We start from the raw sequence: 19422 nt of genomic DNA on the forward strand, positions 1-19422 counted from the left end.
TGTGTGTGTGTGTGTGTGTGTGTGTGTGTGTGTGTAGTCACTCGGGGTCTCAGTGTATAACGTGTGCGTATAAGGCCAGCTCAGGGCTGCTGTATCCTCTAGAGAGAGGCTTCATCTACGTGCACAAGCCTCCGGTTCACCTGCGCTTCGAGGAGATCTCCTGCGTCAACTTCGCCAGAGGAACCACCACCACCCGCTCCTTCGACTTCGAGATCGAGACCAAGCAGAGTAACCAGTACACCTTCAGCAACATCGAGAGGTAAACTGCACCTCATCGTCACGCCTTTCACCACAAAGTGCTTTCTCTGCAGCACTTTGTCCTGAAATGAGCGTCAGGTCACTAAATCAGAAGATAATGGAGATCGCCTCTCTTCTGTCTTATGTAGGGAAGAATACGGAAAACTCTTTGACTTTGTCAATGCCAAGAAGCTGAACATCAAGAACAGAGGATTTAAAGAGGTAATTTCTGTTGTTTTCAAAACGTTTATTTTGGTTTAAGCCAAAATGCACACAAGTAATATGCTCAGTAGGGCTGGGCAATATAATCCAAATGGATTATTATAATTAATTATGGTTAAAAATTATATATCTGTATTCATGTATTTGCTGTGGGGGGAAAAGTCAAACCTTTTTAAAAACCAATTCTAGTCAATCCATGCTATAATAATCTAGCTGAAATCATTCAGCCTCTTTTCTACACAGTTTGTTTTAGTAAATCAGCATGAAAAAATAAATAATGTATTCAAGGTATTCAATGTATAAAAATTCAAGGTCAGTAAGTTGTTTTTTTTCACCAAAAAAAAAAATATACGTTTTTTTTACTCCACAAGGATGCATTAAATTGATCAAAAGTGACAGTAAAGACACTTATAATGTTACAAAAATATATAATTTTCAAATAAGTGCATTTCTTTTTTTTTTCTATTAATCAGAGATTCTGAAAAAAAGTCACGGTTTCCACAAAAATATTGTGCAGCACAACTGTTTTGATCAAATAAATGCATGCTTGGTGAGCAGAAAAGACTTCTTTCAGAAACCTTAAAAAAATCCTGCTCACCCAAACTTTTGAACAGTATTGTATGTACACCATTAGAACAAATTCATTCTGAAGATCATGTGACACTGAAGACTGGAGTAATGATGATAAATACAGCTGCGCATCACAGAAATAAATGATATTTTACTATATATTCTCATAGAAAACAGCTAATTTAAATTGCAATAATATTTCACATTTTTACAGTATTTTTGATCAAATAAATGCATGCTTGGTGAGCAGAAAAGACTTCTTTCAGAAACCTTAAAAAAATCCTGCTCACCCAAACTTTTGAACAGTATTGAATGTACACCATTAGAACAAATTCGGCTTTCTTCTGCTCCCGAGTGAGTGCGGGATTCAATTATCACACTATTCACAATGCTGGTTAATAACGTTAATATAAAGACACGTTGTGCAATATCCGTTTGCTTTCCTCTAACCTGTTCTGACATGACTGTTAGTGATCATGTTTTGTTCCAGATGTTGTGTGAGTTATATTGAATAGATTTTTTATTTTTCTCTGGCACACCCAAATGCACATGCGTTACATGGACATTATTTATCGAGCTGCTTGTGTGTGTGCTAGGGCATGAAAGGAGCAGACGGCTACAGCGACTCTGATGAAGACCAGCATGATGCTTACCTGGAGAGAATGAAAGAAGAGGGCAAGATCAGAGAGGAGGGAGACGGCAGCGACGGATCGGAGGGCGATAGCGGTACTGACACGCCTCAACTAAAACACACAGCGCAAACTAAATATGTAGGGTGCTTTTCGCTTTTTTAGTTGGAAAAATAATAAAAGGAGTCATGAACTGCATGTTCTCAGAGATCCACTTTTTTTTTTTTTTGTGGTAATAGGCTATTTTCTGTCTTGTTTTTGAGGAGAACAGTCTGTTTTTATAGGCGGGGCACATTCAAGACTCAAGTAAACGCCCCCTGCTGTGATTGGCTAACAGTTTTGCATATTAAAATTATACTTACTCTAAAAAAATAAATTTTAAATAACGGGTTGTTTGGATTAAAAATGTGTAAATACTCTATATATCAAGCAATCTGGAACAGACAATGCATTCGTGATGAAAACACGTTTACTCACACTTCTGTGTCGTGGCATTACTGTTGTATGAGAAGAGGGCAAGATCAGAGAGGAGGGAGACGGCAGCGACGGATCGGAGGGCGATAGCGGTACTGACACGCCTCAACTAAAACACACAGCGCAAACTAAATATGTAGGGTGCTTTTCGCTTTTTTAGTTGGAAAAATAATAAAAGGAGTCATGAACTGCATGTTCTCAGAGATCCACTTTTTTTTTTTTTTTGTGGTAATAGGCTATTTTCTGTCTTGTTTTTGAGGAGAACAGTCTGTTTTTATAGGCGGGGCACATTCAAGACTCAAGTAAACGCCCCCTGCTGTGATTGGCTAACAGTTTTGCATATTAAAATTATACTTACTCTAAAAAAAAAAAATTTTAAATAACGGGTTGTTTGGATTAAAAATGTGTAAATACTCTATATATCAAGCAATCTGGAACAGACAATGCATTCGTGATGAAAACACGTTTACTCACACTTCTGTGTCGTGGCATTACTGTTGTATGTGAATCGGTGGGCGGAGCTAAAGAGGCGGTGATGCAGAAGTAGGCGGTGATCTTCTGCAGAGGCGGGCTTTCGTCGCACTGTGATGTCATAATGTGACAAATTCCAAAACGAGTCGTTTTCTGCACTCGGTTTCAATAAAAGCTGTTTTTGAACTAACAAGAAAGTTTTGAGTTCTGAAACCTGTAGGATGTTTTTATAGTATACTGATCTGTTATATATATATATATCAAAAGATCAAGGGAGATTTGATTTCTCAGTTCGTGAGCCCTTTAAGGAGGTGCTTAACCTTTCACAATATGTTGCATGTCATGCATGTTAAACTAAATATTATATGAGCATTTTGTTTTAAATATGGTGAAAAAATATGGTTTACAGCATACTAACAATACAATTAAGCATCGCAATTAAAAAGAAAATGTATAAAATTCAAATGAATGGATAAAATGGGTGCAGATTTAGTCTGAATTAAACCGTTCTTCAGCAGGTTCGTTTGCAGTTATCAGCTTAATTCCACTAAATTCAAACAAATATATAAAGAAGATTATTTGTTTGATTATATTTCTTATGATAGCATTATTTTGCTGTACGTCTAAATGATGTAATTCTTGTTTGTCAGGATTTTTTATAATGGGGGATATTTTGCTGTAACAGTTGCACATAATAGTATAATTACAATTTTCACAGTTATAGGGACAAAAACTGCTCATGCTCAGTGGTTGCCTCAGATTTTAAATGTAAAGAGCACAAGCAAAGCCTTAGTTTATTTCTATAAAGAGATTTCTTTTATTTACATTATTTACTACAATTTTCGAGTTATTTTACAAATTTCAATTGCACGAAGAAATCCAGCTTTTTCTACAAACAGTGATTGAAACTGGCTTTGTGTTTGGTGATCATTTAAAAATATTAAGAAAACTAAAGACACGGGGCTTGAGCCTCTAATGCTTTAAAGTGGAATCTCAGCTCGAAGTGTTCTGTGGTTAATATCTGTTATCTTCCTGTAGACGAGTCTTTCAATCCTGGAGAAGAGGATGACGACGTCGCAGAAGAGTAAGGGATTGAAAGCTTTCTTTCCCTTGATTTTTAGATGTGTGAGTCTCTCGCTCTGATGATATGATGCTGTGTCTGTGCAGGTATGACAGCAACGCTTCAGAGAGCGACAGCGAGGCGGACGACGCAGACAGTGAGGATGAAGGCAAGAAGAAAAAGCCTGAAAAGAAGCCCAAGAAAGTGGTGAAGGAGAAGAAAGAGAGGAAACCACGGAAAGAGGTCAGATACATATCATACATATCAATATCTCATGAATGACAGCATGCATGTTAAAACTGTTCGGAAGATGACACCCGAAACAGACACGACTTTATTGACCCTCTCTTTCTCTCTCTGTGGCCAACAGAAGAAGGTGAAGGACCCCGGGGCTCCGAAGAGGCCGATGAGCGCTTACATGCTTTGGCTGAACGCTAACCGAGAGCGAATCAAGAGCGAGAATCCCGGGATATCAGTCACTGAAATCTCCAAGAAGGCTGGAGAAATGTGGAAACAACTGGGCAAAGACCGGAAAGAGGTGAATTAAGATCAGCAACCAGAGAGTCTTCACAGCCCCTGTTAACTCTGGCCCCGCCAGCATTTATTAATATTTAGTTTTAGTAATATCTGAACATGCAAAAGAAAGAACAGAGCCTCTGCTTTTAAACAAAACAAACCGTTTTATTCTAGCTTCATGCATTCTTTTTATATCAACTCCTGAATGTGGGTAAGTTTCATGAAAAAAAGCATAATTTTGAATAAAAATGACTAATGACATCCGGATCAGAACATAGATGCAGTCGATCACTTCACCGACACCCAAAGCTTCACAGTCCTTAACCACTTCCTGTGGCGATATTTCATTCGCTAGCAGGCGGTTTTGATTTATGTGCTGTTTAATGTTTGAAGATGTGTAATAGCGCCTCCTACCGTATAACAGTGAAAACAGAAAGAGTTAAGGGAAAAAATGAGATCGCTAATTACCATTGGTCTCTTCATGTGTGTGTGTGTGTGTGTGTGTGTGTGTGTGTGTGTGTGTGTGTATATATATGAAGATTTCAGATGCAAAAGCATTTAAGTCCATCAGAGGTTTTTTATTTTTTAAATGAGCATTTTTATCAGACTCCTATGAAAATAACTGGACATTTTTTAAAATAAGGCATTTCAATGACTGACTAATAAACTTTTATTGCCATTAAAGTGAAATTACATAGGAGCCTGATTTGAAAATGCTAATTTAAAAGAGTTTTCGCATCTGCAGTCTTCATACATATACATATACACATATATATATATATATATATATATATATATATATATATATATATCATTTTTTCCCCCTATTTATTTATTTAAGTCACTTTCCATCAGTAACCAGTGATTCGATTTTAGTAAAAGCCTATTACAGTTCTGTATGCAAATACTGGTGGCCATAAGATTCATTAAAACATACATTTCTTAATTTTTATGAATCCAATGTATAGCACATCCATAACTAAAGCGGTTTTATAATTTTGCCTTTTTACACATTATGGATATCTGATGTAATCCAAATGTAATATTTGATGCATGGAGTGTAGTTTTCAGGAGTGAGCGCTGCAGCACTGAAGACATTTATTAGCCGCGTACTGAATTATTAGTCTGTGGTTGGTTTTATTGTGCCGCAGACGGATGATTGAAGCGTGAACTCCTGATGCTGCGCTGTGACAGTCACCTGAGCGGTTTATTTGATTCAGCATTGTGTTCAGCTCAGTGTCTCTCCCGTGTTTCACAGGAATGGGACAGAAAAGCGGAAGAGGCCAAGAAACAATATGAGAAAGCCATGAAAGAGTACAGAGAGAGTGGAGGAGGAGCGGCAGCATCTGTTACCAAGTGAGCAAACGGATCTAAACACGCACACGTTATATTAGAGTCGTTTTATATTTTGAAGCAGATTTGTACAGTGTACTTTTATGCAAAAGTTAAATTTGCACATTGCTTAAAAGCAAGCATTACAGTGAAGAAATGGTAAGTTTTTTTTTTAATTATTTAAATTTATTTATTAGATTTTTTTTTTTTGCTCACATATGTTGTTTACTTGATCAAAAATACAGTAAAAATTAAAATAGCGGTTTTATATATGAATATATATTAAAATGTAATTTATTTCTGAGATCAATCCGAATTTTCAGCATCATTACTCCAGTCTTCAGGGTCACATGATCTTCAGAAATCAGTATAATATGCCGATTTGCTGCTCAAGAAACATGTCTGATTATTATCAATGTTGAAAACAGTTGTGCTTTTTAATATTTTTGTGGAAACTGTGATGCATTTTATTTTTCAGGATTCTTTGATGAATAGAAAGTTCAAAAGAACAGCATTTATTTAAAATAGAAATCTTTTGTAACATTATAAATACCTTTACTGGCACTTCTAATCAATTTAATGTTGCTAAATATATATTTTTTTATCACTGACTGACTTTTGAACAATAGTGTACGTTACAATGGTTGTTACCTGCAGCTGTATGTTGACAGTCATTGCTTGTGTTTTCAGAGAAAAGAAGAAGAAAGGTGGAAAGGTGGAAGCCAAGAAGAAGAGTGGAGGAGAAAAGGAGACAAAGAAGGAAAGCGTAAATGAAAGCTTTAAGAGCAAAGAGTTCATCTCCAGCGAGGAGAGCTCATCTGAATCTGAGCACGACAGAGGCAGCAAACTCAAGGTGTGCGACTGACGTGCGTGCTCTCGGCTTCATCAGAGTTATTTACATCTGCATCATTTAACCTGCTTTATCTGTCACAGGCTTCTGAGGAAGAGGAAGCCAGCTCAGAGGAGTCGGGGTCTGACTGATGATCACTGACAGCACAGAGACATTTCCACATCTCAGGTTTCACAGTGAATAACCGATGGCTACTCGGACCAAGACTTTCTACTGCTGTGCCTGCAAGCACGTGTTTTTCCATTCAGACTGAGAACCTGGAAATAGACGGGTAGCATGTTTCCAGCCGTCATCAGTAAAGCTCTCAGATCTGTTCTGTTCTTTTCAGTTTTGGTAGACCGGCATAATGCAGGGAAGAGTAGATAGACCTGCTTGTAGAGGGTTTTGCCCTCTTTTTCTTTTCTTTTTTTTTTTTGCCTTTTTGTTTACTTTTTTTTCAAAATGGTAAAACTGCACTTCAGTAAATGTTTGGTTATTTCGATGACATGTTTTGTACCTTAAACTATCAAAATGTTCACTGTTTTGCAATAAAAGGTCAGTGAGTGATTCAGTGACCCTGTGTGTGTGAGTTTGTGTGTGAGTGAGTGTGTGTGTGTGTGTGAGTGAGTGTGTGTGTGTGTGAGTGAGTGTGTGTGTGTGTGTGTGAGAGAGTGTGTGTGTGAGAGACTGTGTGTGTGAGAAAGACTGTGTGTGTGTGTGTGTGAGAGCGTGTGTGTGTGTGAGAGAGTGAGCGTGTGTGAGAGCATGTGTGAGAGAGAGAGCGTGTGTGAGAGTGAGCGTGTGTGAGAGAGTGAGCATGTGCGAGAGTGAGCGCGAGTGAGAGTGAGCGTGTGTGAGAGTGAGCGTGTGTGAGAGTGAGCGTGTGTGAGAGCGAGCGTGTGAGGGTGAGCGTGTGTGAGAGACTGTGTGTGTGAGAAAGACTGTGTGTGTGTGTGTGAGAGCGTGTGTGTGTGTGAGAGAGTGAGCGTGTGTGAGAGCATGTGTGAGAGAGAGCGTGTGAGAGAGTGAGCGTGTGTGAGAGCGAGCGTGTGTGAGAGCGAGCGTGTGAGAGTGAGCGTGTGTGAGAGAGAGCGTGTGAGTGAGCGTGAGAGTGAGCGTGCGTGAGAGAGAGCGTGTGAGTGAGCGTGTGAGAGTGAGCGTGCGTGAGAGAGCGTGCGTGAGAGAGTGTACGTGTGAGAGAGCGAGCGTGCGTGAGAGAGCGAGCGTGCGTGCGTGAGAGAGTGAGCTTGTGAGAGAGAGTGAGCGTGTGATAGAGTGAGCGTGTGACAGAGTGAGCGTGTGAGAGAGAGCGTGTGTGAGAGAGCGAGCGTGTGAGAGTGAGCGTGTGAGAGAGAGAGCGTGTGTGAGAGAGTGAGCGTGTGAGAGTGAGCGTGTGTGAGAGCGTGTGAGAGAGCACGTGTGAGAGAGAGCGTGCGTGAGCGAGTGAGCGTGCGTGAGAGAGAGAGCATGCGTGAGAGAGAGTGAGCGTGTGAGAGTGAACGTGTGAGAGAGTGAACGTGTGAGAGAGTGAGCGTGTCTGAGAGAGTGAGCGTGTGTGTGTGAGAGAGCGAGAGTGAGCGTGTGTGAGAGAGTGAGCGTGAGTGTGAGAGAGTGTGTGTGAGTGAGCGTGTGTGAGAGAGTGTGAGTGTGTGAGAGTGAGCGTGTGTGAGAGAGTGTGAGCGTGTGAGAGAGCGAGCGTGTGAGAGAGCATGCGTGTGTGAGAGAGAGTGAGCGTGAGAGAGAGAGTGAGCGTGTGTGAGAGCGAGCGTGTGTGAGAGCGTGTGTGAGAGAGTGAGCGTGGGAGAGTGAGCGTGTGTGAGAGCGTGTGAGAGAGTGAGCGTGTGTGTGAGAGTGAGCGTGTGTGAGAGAGTGAGCGTGGGAGAGTGAGCGTGTGTGAGAGCGTGTGAGAGAGTGAGCGTGTGTGAGAGTGTGAGTGAGAGAGAGAGCGTGAGCGCATGTGAGAGAGAGCGTGTGAGAGAGAGAGCGTGTGTGAGAGTGAGCGTGTGTGTGAGAGTGAGCGTGTGTGAGAGAGTGAGCGTGTGTGAGAGAGTGTGCGTGTGTGAGAGTGAGCGTGTGAGAGAGTGAGCGTGCGTGTATGAGAGACAGCGAGCATGTGAGAGTGTGCGTGTGTGAGAGTGAGCGTGTGAGAGAGTGAGCGTGTGTGAGAGACAGCGAGCGTGTGAGAGAGTGCATGTGTGAGAGTGAGCGTGTGTGAGTGTGAGAGAGAGAGTGAGCGTGAGAGAGTGTGAGCGTGTGAGAGAGAGAGTGAGCGTGTGAGAGAGTGTGTGAGAGAGAGCGTGTGTGAGAGAGAGTGAGCGTGTGAGAGAGAGTGAGCGTGTGTGAGAGTGAGCGTGCGTGTGAGAGAGCGTGTGTGAGAGAGAGCGTGTGAGAGAGTGAGCGTGTGTGAGAGCGTGTGAGAGAGCGCGTGTGAGAGAGAGCGAGCATGCGTGAGAGAGCGAGCGTGTGTGTGAGAGCGTGCGTGAGCGAGTGAGCGTGCGTGCGTGAGAGAGTGAGCGTGCATGAGAGCGTGCGTGAGAGAGAGTGAGCGTGTGTGTGTGAGAGTGAGCGTGTGTGTGAGAGCGAGCGTGAGAGAGAGTGAGCGTGAGAGAGAGTGAGCGTGTGTGAGAGTGAGCGTGTGTGAGAGAGAGCGTGTGTGAGAGCGTGAGTGAGAGAGCGTGTGAGAGAGAGCGTGTGTGAGTGTGAGAGTGAGCGTGTGTGAGAGAGTGTGAGAGAGCGAGCGCGTGTGAGAGAGCGTGCGTGTGTGTGTGAGAGTGCGTGTGAGAGAGAGAGTGAGCGTGAGTGAGCATGTGTGAGAGAGTGTGAGTGTGAGAGAGTGAGCGTGTGTGAGAGAGTGTGTGAGAGAGTGAGCGTGTGTGTGAGAGTGAGCGTGTGAGAGTGAGCGTGTGAGAGAGTGAGCGTGTGTGAGAGAGAGCGTGAGTGAGAGAGAGAGAGCGTGTGTGAGAGAGCGTGTGAGAGAGCGTGTGTGAGAGAGAGCGTGTGTGAGAGCGTGAGTGAGAGAGCGTGTGAGAGAGAGCGTGTGTGAGTGTGAGAGTGAGCGTGTGTGAGAGAGTGTGAGCGTGTGAGAGAGCGAGCGTGTGTGAGAGAGAGTGCGTGTGTGTGTGAGAGTGCGTGTGAGAGAGAGAGTGAGCGTGAGTGAGCATGTGTGAGAGAGTGTGAGTGTGAGAGAGTGAACGTGTGTGAGAGAGTGTGTGAGAGAGTGAGCGTGTGTGTGAGAGTGAGCGTGTGAGAGTGAGCGTGTGAGAGAGTGAGCGTGTGTGAGAGAGAGCGTGTGTGAGAGAGAGCGTGTGTGAGAGAGAGAGCGCGTGTGAGAGAGAGCGCGTGTGAGAGTGAGCGTGTGTGAGAGAGAGCGTGAGTGAGAGAGCGTGTGAGAGAGAGCGTGTGTGAGTGTGAGAGTGAGCGTGTGTGAGAGTGTGAGCGTGTGAGAGAGCGAGCGCGTGTGAGAGAGCGTGCGTGTGTGTGTGAGAGTGTGCGTGTGTGTGTGAGAGTGTGCGTGTGAGAGAGAGAGTGAGCGTGAGTGAGCATGTGTGAGAGAGTGTGAGAGAGTGAACGTGTGTGAGAGAGTGTGTGTGAGAGTGAGCATGTGAGAGTGAGCGTGAGTGTGAGCGTGTGAGAGAGTGAGCGTGTGAGAGAGTGAGCGTGTGTGAGAGTGAGCGTGTGTGAGAGAGTGTGAGTGAGAGAGAGAGAGCGTGTGTGAGAGAGAGTGTGAGAGAGCGTGTGTGAGAGAGAGCGTGTGTGAGAGAGAGAGCGCGTGTGAGAGAGTGAGCGCGTGTGAGAGAGTGTGAGCGCGTGTGAGAGAGAGTGAGCGTGTGAGAGAGAGTGAGCGTGTGAGAGAGAGAGCGTATGTGAGCGTGAGTGTGAGAGCGTGTGAGAGAGAGCGTGTGTGAGAGAGAGCGTGTGTGTGAGAGAGCGTGCGTGTGTGAGAGAGAGTGTGAGTGTGTGAGAGAGTGAGCATGTGTGAGAGAGAGTGTGAGCGTGTGAGAGAGAGTGCGTGTGTGAGAGAGAGTGTGAGCGTGTGAGAGAGAGCGTGTGTGAGAGAGAGCGAGCATGTGAGAGAGCGTGCGTGTGTGAGAGTGAGCGTGCGAGTGAGCGTGCGTGAGAGAGAGTGAGCGTGAGTGTGAGAGAAAGTGAGCGTGTGTGAGAGTGAGCGTGTGTGAGAGAGAGCGTGCTTGTGAGAGAGTGAGCGTGCGCGAGAGAGAGTGAGCGTGAGTGTGAGAGAAAGTGAGCGTGTGTGAGAGAGAGTGAGCGTGTGGGAGAGAGAGTGAGTGTGTGAGAGAGTGCGTGTGTGAGAGTGAGCGTGTGAGAGAGTGAGCGTGTGTAAGAGCGAGCGTGTGTGAGAGACAGCGAGCGTGTGAGAGAGTGTGCGTGTGTGAGAGAGAGAGAGAGTGAGCGTGTGTGAGAGCGTGAGTGAGCGAGTGAGCGTGTGTGAGAGCGTGAGTGAGCGAGTGAGCGTGTGTGAGAGCGTGAGTGAGCGAGTGAGCGTGTGTGAGAGCGTGAGTGAGCGAGTGAGCGTGTGTGAGAGCGTGAGTGAGCGAGTGAGCGTGTGTGAGAGCGTGAGTGAGCGAGTGAGCGTGTGTGAGAGCGTGAGTGAGCGAGTGAGCGTGTGTGAGAGCGTGAGTGAGCGAGTGAGCGTGTGTGAGAGCGTGAGTGAGCGAGTGAGCGTGTGTGAGAGCGTGAGTGAGCGAGTGAGCGTGTGTGAGAGCGTGAGTGAGCGAGTGAGCGTGTGTGAGAGCGTGAGTGAGCGAGTGAGCGTGTGTGAGAGCGTGAGTGAGCGAGTGAGCGTGTGTGAGAGCGTGAGTGAGCGAGTGAGCGTGTGTGAGAGCGTGAGTGAGCGAGTGAGCGTGTGTGAGAGCGTGAGTGAGCGAGTGAGCGTGTGTGAGAGCGTGAGTGAGCGAGTGAGCGTGTGTGAGAGCGTGAGTGAGCGAGTGAGCGTGTGTGAGAGCGTGAGTGAGCGAGTGAGCGTGTGTGAGAGCGTGAGTGAGCGAGTGAGCGTGTGTGAGAGCGTGAGTGAGCGAGTGAGCGTGTGTGAGAGCGTGAGTGAGCGAGTGAGCGTGTGTGAGAGCGTGAGTGAGCGAGTGAGCGTGTGTGAGAGCGTGAGTGAGCGAGTGAGCGTGTGTGAGAGCGTGAGTGAGCGAGTGAGCGTGTGTGAGAGCGTGAGTGAGCGAGTGAGCGTGTGTGAGAGCGTGAGTGAGCGAGTGAGCGTGTGTGAGAGCGTGAGTGAGCGAGTGAGCGTGTGTGAGAGCGTGAGTGAGCGAGTGAGCGTGTGTGAGAGCGTGAGTGAGCGAGTGAGCGTGTGTGAGAGCGTGAGTGAGCGAGTGAGCGTGTGTGAGAGCGTGAGTGAGCGAGTGAGCGTGTGTGAGAGCGTGAGTGAGCGAGTGAGCGTGTGTGAGAGCGTGAGTGAGCGAGTGAGCGTGTGTGAGAGCGTGAGTGAGCGAGTGAGCGTGTGTGAGAGCGTGAGTGAGCGAGTGAGCGTGTGTGAGAGCGTGAGTGAGCGAGTGAGCGTGTGTGAGAGCGTGAGTGAGCGAGTGAGCGTGTGTGAGAGCGTGAGTGAGCGAGTGAGCGTGTGTGAGAGCGTGAGTGAGCGAGTGAGCGTGTGTGAGAGCGTGAGTGAGCGAGTGAGCGTGTGTGAGAGCGTGAGTGAGCGAGTGAGCGTGTGTGAGAGCGTGAGTGAGCGAGTGAGCGTGTGTGAGAGCGTGAGTGAGCGAGTGAGCGTGTGTGAGAGCGTGAGTGAGCGAGTGAGCGTGTGTGAGAGCGTGAGTGAGCGAGTGAGCGTGTGTGAGAGCGTGAGTGAGCGAGTGAGCGTGTGTGAGAGCGTGAGTGAGCGAGTGAGCGTGTGTGAGAGCGTGAGTGAGCGAGTGAGCGTGTGTGAGAGCGTGAGTGAGCGAGTGAGCGTGTGTGAGAGCGTGAGTGAGCGAGTGAGCGTGTGTGAGAGCGTGAGTGAGCGAGTGAGCGTGTGTGAGAGCGTGAGTGAGCGAGTGAGCGTGTGTGAGAGCGTGAGTGAGCGAGTGAGCGTGTGTGAGAGCGTGAGTGAGCGAGTGAGCGTGTGTGAGAGCGTGAGTGAGCGAGTGAGCGTGTGTGAGAGCGTGAGTGAGCGAGTGAGCGTGTGTGAGAGCGTGAGTGAGCGAGTGAGCGTGTGTGAGAGCGTGAGTGAGCGAGTGAGCGTGTGTGAGAGCGTGAGTGAGCGAGTGAGCGTGTGTGAGAGCGTGAGTGAGCGAGTGAGCGTGTGTGAGAGCGTGAGTGAGCGAGTGAGCGTGTGTGAGAGCGTGAGTGAGCGAGTGAGCGTGTGTGAGAGCGTGAGTGAGCGAGTGAGCGTGTGTGAGAGCGTGAGTGAGCGAGTGAGCGTGTGTGAGAGCGTGAGTGAGCGAGTGAGCGTGTGTGAGAGCGTGAGTGAGCGAGTGAGCGTGTGTGAGAGCGTGAGTGAGCGAGTGAGCGTGTGTGAGAGCGTGAGTGAGCGAGTGAGCGTGTGTGAGAGCGTGAGTGAGCGAGTGAGCGTGTGTGAGAGCGTGAGTGAGCGAGTGAGCGTGTGTGAGAGCGTGAGTGAGCGAGTGAGCGTGTGTGAGAGCGTGAGTGAGCGAGTGAGCGTGTGTGAGAGCGTGAGTGAGCGAGTGAGCGTGTGTGAGAGCGTGAGTGAGCGAGTGAGCGTGTGTGAGAGCGTGAGTGAGCGAGTGAGCGTGTGTGAGAGCGTGAGTGAGCGAGTGAGCGTGTGTGAGAGCGTGAGTGAGCGAGTGAGCGTGTGTGAGAGCGTGAGTGAGCGAGTGAGCGTGTGTGAGAGCGTGAGTGAGCGAGTGAGCGTGTGTGAGAGCGTGAGTGAGCGAGTGAGCGTGTGTGAGAGCGTGAGTGAGCGAGTGAGCGTGTGTGAGAGCGTGAGTGAGCGAGTGAGCGTGTGTGAGAGCGTGAGTGAGCGAGTGAGCGTGTGTGAGAGCGTGAGTGAGCGAGTGAGCGTGTGTGAGAGCGTGAGTGAGCGAGTGAGCGTGTGTGAGAGCGTGAGTGAGCGAGTGAGCGTGTGTGAGAGCGTGAGTGAGCGAGTGAGCGTGTGTGAGAGCGTGAGTGAGCGAGTGAGCGTGTGTGAGAGCGTGAGTGAGCGAGTGAGCGTGTGTGAGAGCGTGAGTGAGCGAGTGAGCGTGTGTGAGAGCGTGAGTGAGCGAGTGAGCGTGTGTGAGAGCGTGAGTGAGCGAGTGAGCGTGTGTGAGAGCGTGAGTGAGCGAGTGAGCGTGTGTGAGAGCGTGAGTGAGCGAGTGAGCGTGTGTGAGAGCGTGAGTGAGCGAGTGAGCGTGTGTGAGAGCGTGAGTGAGCGAGTGAGCGTGTGTGAGAGCGTGAGTGAGCGAGTGAGCGTGTGTGAGAGCGTGAGTGAGCGAGTGAGCGTGTGTGAGAGCGTGAGTGAGCGAGTGAGCGTGTGTGAGAGCGTGAGTGAGCGAGTGAGCGTGTGTGAGAGCGTGAGTGAGCGAGTGAGCGTGTGTGAGAGCGTGAGTGAGCGAGTGAGCGTGTGTGAGAGCGTGAGTGAGCGAGTGAGCGTGTGTGAGAGCGTGAGTGAGCGAGTGAGCGTGTGTGAGAGCGTGAGTGAGCGAGTGAGCGTGTGTGAGAGCGTGAGTGAGCGAGTGAGCGTGTGTGAGAGCGTGAGTGAGCGAGTGAGCGTGTGTGAGAGCGTGAGTGAGCGAGTGAGCGTGTGTGAGAGCGTGAGTGAGCGAGTGAGCGTGTGTGAGAGCGTGAGTGAGCGAGTGAGCGTGTGTGAGAGCGTGAGTGAGCGAGTGAGCGTGTGTGAGAGCGTGAGTGAGCGAGTGAGCGTGTGTGAGAGCGTGAGTGAGCGAGTGAGCGTGTGTGAGAGCGTGAGTGAGCGAGTGAGCGTGTGTGAGAGCGTGAGTGAGCGAGTGAGCGTGTGTGAGAGCGTGAGTGAGCGAGTGAGCGTGTGTGAGAGCGTGAGTGAGCGAGTGAGCGTGTGTGAGAGCGTGAGTGAGCGAGTGAGCGTGTGTGAGAGCGTGAGTGAGCGAGTGAGCGTGTGTGAGAGCGTGAGTGAGCGAGTGAGCGTGTGTGAGAGCGTGAGTGAGCGAGTGAGCGTGTGTGAGAGCGTGAGTGAGCGAGTGAGCGTGTGTGAGAGCGTGAGTGAGCGAGTGAGCGTGTGTGAGAGCGTGAGTGAGCGAGTGAGCGTGTGTGAGAGCGTGAGTGAGCGAGTGAGCGTGTGTGAGAGCGTGAGTGAGCGAGTGAGCGTGTGTGAGAGCGTGAGTGAGCGAGTGAGCGTGTGTGAGAGCGTGAGTGAGCGAGTGAGCGTGTGTGAGAGCGTGAGTGAGCGAGTGAGCGTGTGTGAGAGCGTGAGTGAGCGAGTGAGCGTGTGTGAGAGCGTGAGTGAGCGAGTGAGCGTGTGTGAGAGCGTGAGTGAGCGAGTGAGCGTGTGTGAGAGCGTGAGTGAGCGAGTGAGCGTGTGTGAGAGCGTGAGTGAGCGAGTGAGCGTGTGTGAGAGCGTGAGTGAGCGAGTGAGCGTGTGTGAGAGCGTGAGTGAGCGAGTGAGCGTGTGTGAGAGCGTGAGTGAGCGAGTGAGCGTGTGTGAGAGCGTGAGTGAGCGAGTGAGCGTGTGTGAGAGCGTGAGTGAGCGAGTGAGCGTGTGTGAGAGCGTGAGTGAGCGAGTGAGCGTGTGTGAGAGCGTGAGTGAGCGAGTGAGCGTGTGTGAGAGCGTGAGTGAGCGAGTGAGCGTGTGTGAGAGCGTGAGTGAGCGAGTGAGCGTGTGTGAGAGCGTGAGTGAGCGAGTGAGCGTGTGTGAGAGCGTGAGTGAGCGAGTGAGCGTGTGTGAGAGCGTGAGTGAGCGAGTGAGCGTGTGTGAGAGCGTGAGTGAGCGAGTGAGCGTGTGTGAGAGCGTGAGTGAGCGAGTGAGCGTGTGTGAGAGCGTGAGTGAGCGAGTGAGCGTGTGTGAGAGCGTGAGTGAGCGAGTGAGCGTGTGTGAGAGCGTGAGTGAGCGAGTGAGCGTGTGTGAGAGCGTGAGTGAGCGAGTGAGCGTGTGTGAGAGCGTGAGTGAGCGAGTGAGCGTGTGTGAGAGCGTGAGTGAGCGAGTGAGCGTGTGTGAGAGCGTGAGTGAGCGAGTGAGCGTGTGTGAGAGCGTGAGTGAGCGAGTGAGCGTGTGTGAGAGAGAGTGAGCGTGTGTGAGAGTGAGCATGTGTGAGAGAGAGCGAGCGTGTGAGAGAGAGAACGTGTGTGAGAGAGAGTGCGTGTGTGAGAGAGAGTGTGAGAGTGTGAGAGAGTGTGTGAGAGAGAGCGAGCGTGTGTGAGAGAGAGTGAGCGTGTGTGAGAGAGTGAGCGTGTGTGAGAGAGTGAGCGTGAGTGTGAGAGAAAGTGAGTGTGTTTGAGAGAGAGTGAGCGTGTGTGAGAGAGTGAGCATGTGTGAGAGAGAGCGTGCATGTGAGAGAGTGAGCGTGCGTGAGAGAGAGTGAGCGTGAGTGTGAGAGAAAGTGAGTGTGTTTGAGAGAGAGTGAGCGTGTGTGAGAGAGTGAGCATGTGTGAGAGAGTGAGCGTGTGGGAGAGAGTGTGCGTGTGTGAGAGTGAGCGTGTGAGAGTGAGCGTGTGAGAGAGCGAGTGTGCGTGTGTGAGAGAGAGCGTGCGTGAGAGAGAGTGAGCGTGAGTGTGAGAGAAAGTGAACGTGTGTGAGAGAGAGTGAGCGTGTGAGAGTGAGCGTCTGTGTGAGAGTGTGCGTGGGAGAGAGTGAGCGTGCGTGAGAGAGTGAGCGTGTGTGAGCGTGCGTGAGAGAGTGAGCGTGCGTGAGAGAGAGTGAGCGTGCGTGAGAGAGAGTGAGCGTGCGTGAGAGAGAGTGAGCGTGCGTGAGAGAGAGAGCGTGTGAGAGAGAGTGAGCGTGTGAGAGAGAGTGAACGTGTGAGAGAGAGAGCGTGTGTGAGAGAGAGAGAGTGAGCGTGAGAGAGAGAAAGTGAGCGTGTGTGTGAGAGAGTGAGCGTGTGTGTGAGAGAGTGAGCCTGTGTGTGAGAGAGAGAGCGAGCGTGAGAGAGAGAGCGAGAGAGTGAGCGTGTGTGAGAGTGAGCGTGTGTGAGAGAGTGAGCGTGTGTGAGAGCGTGAGTGTGAGAGAGCGTGTTTGAGAGTGAGCGTGTGTGAGAGAGTGTGAGTGTGTGAGAGAGTGAGTGTGAGCATGTGAGAGAGAGCGTGCGTGTGTGTGTGAGAGTGTGCGTGTGAGAGAGAGATGATCTGATATGTGAACTGAAGTTTGTTAGCATTCAAAAATACATTAACAAATAAGCTTTTCATTGTATAAATTGTTATAGATTTTCAAAAAGTGAGGATCATATGAATTGAAAGTTTAATGACACTTGTAGGCATTTCAGTTGATGATTAAGTTCATTAGCAAGCAGATTATCTCACATTTCCGGCAATGTTAATATATATTAACCAATGATCTGTTAAGCATTATATGATCTAATAATGAAAGTTATTATAAAGTGTTACTGCAAAAAAAATAAAAAACTTTTATTAAAATTCTGAAAGGATTATATATGTAGCCTAGAAAGTGAGCGAATAGCGCTTCCATATAATCACTAAGAAGCTGTCACTTCATTAGAATCAATGGAGCTCTAAACTGCACAATGAAATCCAGCCTAGCAGTGAGTGAACTCTGACTCGAACACAACGGCCAATCGTGTTCAAGAAATCCACAGACATATACAGTACCTGTATGCAGGGCTGTTTCTAGCCAATTTGACATCCTAGGTGAAATCCCTATTGCCCCCCCCCGCATCGTCAGATTGACAGTGCTCTAGCCCAATAATGTTGGGGATCCAGTGGGGGCAGTCATATTTCAGGGTGACTATGCCACTCTTTATCAGTATCACAACCCTGCTGAAAGTGCCAGTACGTGCGCTCATTGGCACCCCTTCAGCTGGTGGCGCCCTAGACGACCGCCTAGCTCGCCTATGCCTAGAAACGGCCCTGCCTGTATGTGATTGACTTCACTGCTCAATGCTACAAAAACACGTAAATACAAACTTTTGACGCTTTCACAATCCTATTATCCTCCTGAGAACCAGAAAAAAAAAGTTTTGTGAATGTTATGTTTTTATGTCATTACATTGGTTGGAGCATAAGAAACAAATGGAGAAAAGGCATTTTTGAAAAAAAAAAAAAAATTGTATTCATATTTTCTTTGTAAATAGACATGAAAAGGCATATATAGGCATGTTTCATGTTTTAGATTTCAGGCTATTTTTAGCCAAACTTTGTACAAAGATGATTCTCAACTATGTTATGAAAGATATAACGGTATGATTTGATATACTACTGTACTTTATGCAATATGTGCGCAAAATGTCCATGAATTGGTATTCCCATTCTATACAATGTATCTTGCATCTAATTAGCATATTAATGTGTTCTTGTGGCAAACCATAATGAAGAAGAAGTGTAATGATGGGAGTAATAACTTGGCATAAGAATATCTCATATTTCATAGGAATATTGATCTATATTTATTTTGTTGTGTTTCCCCAAAATGCCTGATTAACAGCCGTTTGTCGTCTGCAGAAGACATGTATGAAAATGATTCCCCGTTTCATAACAAAAAGTAATTTTACGATTTGAAACCCCAGAACATTTTTCTGAGATGTTTATTTATGACAAACAATTTGAAAATGAGTCGGATTTAACTGATAATTAGGCTACAAAACATTATCATATTTCCCTAAGAGTGCTGATCATTCTGTCAATATCAGTCATATTTAAAGACCAAGGAGAAGGAGTGTTTATGATCAAACCTCCTGAGAAGCCTGAATGTGCTCTGAACAGGACATCAAGACCTAAAACTGTGGCATGTAGAAACTCACTCAAATATGATGTACTCTACAGAGTCTGTGTGCTGACTCTGAATCCAGTCAAATTTCCCATGACCTCCGGGAGCTTCAGATTAGACATGAAGCAGAGGCTGAAACAGGCTGGTGTTACTATGGCAACAGATGCTGATGGAGACCTCGTGTGGTGAACGTGAGTAATGACAGAGATCTCAGTCTCATCATTTCAGAACAAACTGAGCTGCTCTGTCCGCAGAAATGTTTTTACAGACTGCAGTAATCAGTGAGAGCTTTAAAATATACTTTCAAACCACACATGCAGGCTCTAAAACATTATGACATTATAAATATCCTTATGACGACTGTTTTTTTAGCTGCTTTTTCCTGTATATTTAACTCTGCGCAGGTCATTTTGACTCTAATATTTTTGTTTCAGTGGTTTAATGTGAAGAATATTCATAAAAGATCCTAGTTGAACTTCTCATGGTACTTTTCCAGTGGAGTAATTATGATTTCGTGTCAGACCATTTTAGTACATCAAGTTAAACTAAATAAAAATGCTAAATTTTACATCAGCAGCTAGTTGAAATAAAAAAATATATATTTTATTTTGAATATTTGAAATTAGTTTATTTATTTCATTTTTATTTTAATTTCAGTTAAAGTTAGTAATTTCATTGTGCATTTCTGTCATTTTTAGTATTTAAAATTTTTTTTTTTATATGTCTACTTTTTAATTAATTTTCAGTTTTAGGTATTATTAAACTAATTGAAAATTAGAAATGTTGCTTTGGCAACTATAGCTGAAATAAAAAAAGTTTACGTTTGTTTTATTTCAGTTTATGTTTATAATAATGAAAATCTATTCTGAATTTAAGATCAACTAAATATTAACCATGAGGATGTGCAGCTTTTTAAAGCACTCTCTTTATATATTTCAAAATATTCAAAAATGAATAATCCTAATTGAAAGTCCTCCTTGATTGCAGGCCTGAAATCCAAGAGCTCCTGATGCCCAGTCTTTCAACTAAAACTCATGAGCATCTGCCACCCAGAAAAACACGCTTGATGGGAGTTTTACATGCAAGGATCTGCTCTATTTTCATATGCATTGAAAAATGATTTTTTATGAGTGATTATGTTTCTGTGCCACAACATTAAGTCATTTTAAAAGTGAAAGGACAAAAGTATTATTATGAAGCCGCCTCAAACATATTTGGACACTGAATTCTCTTGCTAAATGCTGATTTAGCTGTGTAAAGGTTATTGCAAAAAAAGGCTCAGAAAAGTGAAGCTGAT

The 19422-nt window shown here is 46.9% G+C and overlaps 1 pseudogene; it reads left to right on the forward strand.

The window, feature by feature from the left end:
• The window catches only part of LOC107559614 (FACT complex subunit SSRP1-like), a 28723-nt pseudogene extending 21798 nt beyond the window's left edge, over window positions 1–6925 (forward strand).
• The last annotated feature ends 12497 nt before the right edge of the window (window positions 6926–19422 follow it).

The sequence above is a fragment of the Sinocyclocheilus grahami genome, unplaced genomic scaffold, assembly GCF_001515645.1.
Source record: "Sinocyclocheilus grahami isolate Dianchi unplaced genomic scaffold, SAMN03320097.WGS_v1.1 scaffold692.1, whole genome shotgun sequence".
Taxonomy (NCBI): Eukaryota; Metazoa; Chordata; class Actinopteri; order Cypriniformes; family Cyprinidae; genus Sinocyclocheilus; species Sinocyclocheilus grahami.